Genomic DNA, 5,121 nt, shown 5'->3' on the forward strand with positions numbered 1-5,121 from the left:
TCAATGTCACGTGCTCGGGGACGAACGGGATTGGTTGGACCTACACCAGTCTAGAGTACTGCTCGACTTTCGGCTCGGAGAAAGGTTGATATACTTTTGATATATTGATTTTATTTACCACAAGGCTGTGATGTAGAAAGCGAAAGAACAAAAAAAAAAAGAAAGAAAAACAAACAGGTAAACAATCAAGCAAAAAAAAAAAAAAACAAAAACAAAACGTAAGATTTTAATGTGAAATTCCAAGTAACGGCTCGGTGAAAGGTTAATGTTCTTCTGATACGATTTTATTTACCAAAGGAATATGATGTAGAAAGCAAAACAGAAAAAAAAAAATCACGAACAAGCAAAATAACAAACAATCAAATAAACCAAACAAAGAAACAAAAAATAAACCCGCAGAACTGGAAGGTTACTCGTAGCGAGGTTGGCGGAGACAATTTTCTCCAGCGTTTTGATGCAAATCAATTTTAGTTCATATACTTATTTTTTTTCCTTTTTTTTCTAGTTGCAAATTTGTTCACGTGAATACTGCCGTAGTAGAGTAGGATTTGTTTGTTTGTTTGTTTGTTTTTCTTTTTGTTTAAAAAATAGTGAAGTTTTAATGTTAACATTCATTTTTAAATGAATTTTAAAGTGTTGATTAGGTGTTTTGTCTTGTTTTGTTTTTTGATAGACAACGCAAAATTTTACAATCTTATTTGTCGAGATTGCGCAATGTCATCCAAACTCAACAGTGTCTGGTTTAAAATCTTCCTGTGATTACCGAGGATTGGAGGGGGATGTTTCTCATAAGGAATACTATCGTTGATTTCTTGACAAAAGCAAACAAACAAAACAGCAATAAAATAAGGAACATTACACATTATTACAAAGTTAGGTTTTTATTTTGAACCAAATATAGATCTACCCGCTTGAATTCACTATTATATTTAAGCCTTGTCTACTCGTTCCACTCGAACACTTACGACTGATCCTAGATGTTTTCGTCTGGAGTGTATTCTCTTGAGATGAGATAATCTTATGTTAGACCATTTTCCTATTAGTTTATTTATCAATAAATCAAATCGTATGGTGGTACCAAACGATGCGGCAACGCTTTAGGAATAACTGCCTAAAGAGAAAAGTGTGTGCAAGAACAATGACTAAGAGAACAATATGATTTATGGGGGCTCTTTAATTATCAATGACGGACATCCACTTCTTTGTGTGTTGGTTAATTCAAAATGAATGCAAATCTATTAAAAATTTAATTAGCAGTAGGCTTGGAGTTAAGGACTCTCATCTTCACGTTGCAAGATTAGTAAACTTATTCCCCTTCCCCAGAAAAAAACAAACAAACAAACAAAAAAACAATCAATCTCTTCTTTGCCTCTCACTGAATCTAATAAGGAAAAGTCCAAGATATTGAATGTGTTGATAACGAATATTCAAGAAGTCATCCTACTCAGATCTTAAAGCCAGTAACAAACTATAATGATGATTATGAAGGACCAACGCTTTTACATTTTCATTTACCATTCTTCTGAAGTTGTTTACTTGTTAAATTCTGATCCTTCGAATTTTGAGTAGGGGGTCTTAATATTGTTTATCAACGATATTCAGGATTTGAGAAGAATGGTAAGTACCTGACACAGTCTCCCAACCCCCACCCCACCCCTCCCCTCCAAAAAAAAAAAAGATTGTTTTTTATGTTGTTGTTGTTTTTTTTTTTTTTCAATCTTAGGTCACGCGCCTCCAGCGAGTGACATCCTCTCCATCGAGACCCAGGAGATCAATGGAGAAGGAAGCCAGGTCATTCTCTTTATCACGTGTCATATTAGTCCCGAGGACCAGCCCTCCCCACACCTTCACACATACACCATCGGAGTCGACAACACCACTCTCTCCTCGTCCAGCAGTACCTCGGCTCTCTTCAGACCACGCCCACACAAGAAGTGCATCAATGTCACGTGCTCGGGGACAAACGGGATTGGTTGGACCTACACCAGTCTCGAGTACTGCTTGGAGAGAGGTTAATCTACTTTTGACGCAATGATTTCATTCGCCTCTGGGCTTTAATAGAGCAAGCGCAAAGACCATAAAAAATGTGTAATATGAAATGATACAACCCGTCGATGATAGCTCCAATTTTGTATAATGTTGGACTTTCACCTGCATGTTAGATAATGTATTTCATCACTATTCCCCATTATTCAAATCTATATCTTAGCATTCTAATGAAATTAATTCAATTTGTTTAAAGAATTGACATAATTATGTTTCACTCTCATCATATTGAATACATTTTGATTATGTTCTTAAAATGACATTAAATGATGTAGATAAAGTTTATGACAAGACGTGTGTTTAATGAGGGTCTGAGCCTTGATCGTTTACCTTCGATTATTCCATTAATTGCTCTTTGTCAAAACATTACGGTCATTATGTTGGTTTGGTCATACAGATCCAATTGCTTGTCTTCATCGAGGGTTCTTCAGAAGTTGTCGACCACGTACGCCTTGCTTTTAACGGCGTTCTTCATGTCGATGATGACCTATGCGATCGCGGTGATGAAAAGAAAGAAAATTATAATCTTCTGAAGAGGTATACTATCGACTTTTTACTCTTCCTTTTCTACTATATTCTCTTCTCATTTTACCTGTACTTTTTTCTAACTTTTCTTTCTCTTTTTCTACCTTGCCTTCTACACTCCCTTGAAGTGCTTTAAAATCTTGTTACACTTTTACCTCTTTGTCTCAACCTTCTATTTCCCGCTCTTTTCTGGTTTCTTCTATTCATTTTTATTCATCGTTGACATCTTTGTCTATTCTTATTTGGATCTTTGGTGTTTAGCCTTGTTGAAATGTCCCCTATTGCAAATCATAAAATACAGGGAAGTAAAAGTAAAGTAGAGCTAAGGGCCGCAGGTTTTGTAATTTGAAAGTTTTATTTAATACTGGCTCGCCGTGTGGATGGAGAAGTGCGTCTCCCATTCTGTACTCAATCTACGTAATCGATTGTTATCATAGTGTACGGAACCAATACCATTTTGAGACAATGACCTTGAAAGTGTTAAACGATTCCCTCAAAAGAATAACGGAGAAAAAAAATGAGCTTTCGACTTCAGTGCAATTTTTGAAACCATTCTATATGGCTTGCTGATAATAATCACAAGTGAAAATAACAACCTATAATCTCCTGAGGTCTTACCTGTATATAATCATCTGAACACTAGAAAAATAAATGTATTTTCCTATTTTCAATAATGTGTCTGTCTTCTGTACCAACATTCAAATTGTTTTTACCTCTCTCTCTTCACTTTTCTTATAGATAGAGAGCATAAACTTGGATCGTGGTCTTAGAGTCATGTTTGCCATTTCGTTCGACAAAGACCATCACCCTCAGTGACGGATGAGACAGTAGACAGTGTAGCTCGTAGAGTCTTAGATCCTTATTTTACTCGAGATCCGCTGTGACTTAAACATTAACAACGGATGGAATACATAAAACCTAATACAAACCCTTGTAGCCACAATGTACAAAGAGGTGGAATCTGTGCAGCAAATTTGACCATTGTGTCTTAAAATAATGTTAAGATGTATTTCTTTGCTTTTGTCTTTTTTTTGTAGACGTGACCTGTAATCAAACAAAGACAATTACCTTTCTTTCCTTCATATCGTTCCTTAATCTCAAACTTCACATATGGAAGTTGTGATGATGGAAATAAATAAACTATTGAATTGAAATTGAATTGAATATCGCATGGGGGAAAATAATACCTTCTCATAAAAAAAGTGAAATTTGAAAGCAATGAAGTTGTCCAGATAATGAACGTAAACAAAATATCTTTCATATTAGAAATATGTATGTGATGCAGACTGCATGTGGACTGAAATAGGTAAGAAAATAGAATTGTTATGTTTGTGAGTGAGGATCCTTAATCTTGCTTATTTTTGTTTTGGTCAGACCTTGTTCTCAGTGCTACAGAAAGTTGAAGAAAAGACGTTTAGTTATTCGCACGAATACAATTACTTGAAACCTTTAAAATATATATTTTATTGACTTCAAAAGAAGGCATTTCTTTGCTTCGTAATCCAATGCATTAGATAAAAGTATGGTAAGCTTAGACCTGAGTGATAAAAGGATTGCACGTTATTTAGTCGTAATGCCGTAGTGTAGGATTGTCATTGACGCATTGCACGCAGTAAAGACGTCTTTTGAAGACTGAAAATCACGTAATTTTAACACTTGTCCGGTTGTATGATTTAAAGTGTGTATTGTAAGTTGTTGTTTTACTTTTATATTATTTCTAGCAAAGAAGAGAAGTCTTGAATCGGAAGCACGTTGGCGACTTTTACCAATTATGAGATTTTTATATTTGTGTAGGCAGGGATACTATAAAAGGCGTCTGTCAGTTGACTTTTTGATCAAAGAATAGAGCTATGGTTTGAGGGAGTTATACGAAAGAGAGAAAGTTACAGAAGTAAGAAAGATGGAAACGCTTGTGTGTTTATATGCATGAAGGTGCTTAATCTATATGTGCGTGTGTGTGTGTGTGTGTGTGTGTGTGTGCACGTGTGTGAGTCTGAAACCGTAGGATTTTGTGTATAATGGCAAACTGCAGTTCTTAGGATGTGGGTATCCAATACTATTAGTGTTCAGATTTTGAAGTTTGACGGCCGAAAATGAATTAAAGTTTTGAGGCAGAAGTAGAATAAAGAAGACTCCGCCTGTATATCTGGCCTGGACGATGTAATAAGTGTATACAAAAATCTGGATGCATTTGACCATAGACTTTGTGTTTGTTTGTTTGTGTGTGTGTGTGTGTGTGTGTGTGTGTGTTAGTGTGTGTGTGTGTTTGTTTGTGTGAGTGTCGTGCTGTGTATTAGTAGATCGGAATCTGTCTGTGTGTGCACGTGTGCACGTGTGTGTGTCTGCATATCACCATAAGAGTGTGAAAAGTTTTCAGACATACTGTACATAAAAGACGTACACCCGTACGGATGGAGAAATTGTTGAACACCGTTCTGATATCGATGATACTGTAGTAAGTCAATACAGATAAACCTTCAGCAAATGTTCTCTCAATGAATAGTTTGTTTTTTACAAAGGTCAAAGTGACTTGGGTTGACCCAGTTTTAG

General features: G+C 35.8%; 1 long non-coding RNA gene across 1 annotated transcript; it reads left to right on the forward strand.

The window, feature by feature from the left end:
* The first annotated feature begins 1,762 nt into the window (after positions 1-1,762).
* Positions 1,763-4,470, forward strand: LOC139744043 (uncharacterized). Its single transcript, XR_011711801.1, has 3 exons — positions 1,763-2,011; positions 2,444-2,583; positions 3,310-4,470. It is a non-coding gene; the product is annotated as an uncharacterized lncRNA (long non-coding RNA).
* The last annotated feature ends 651 nt before the right edge of the window (positions 4,471-5,121 follow it).

The sequence above is a fragment of the Diadema antillarum genome, unplaced genomic scaffold (genome assembly GCF_040938485.1).
Source record: "Diadema antillarum isolate AM-2024a unplaced genomic scaffold, OU_Dant_1.0 scf00000035, whole genome shotgun sequence".
Lineage (NCBI taxonomy): Eukaryota > Metazoa > Echinodermata > Echinoidea > Diadematoida > Diadematidae > Diadema > Diadema antillarum.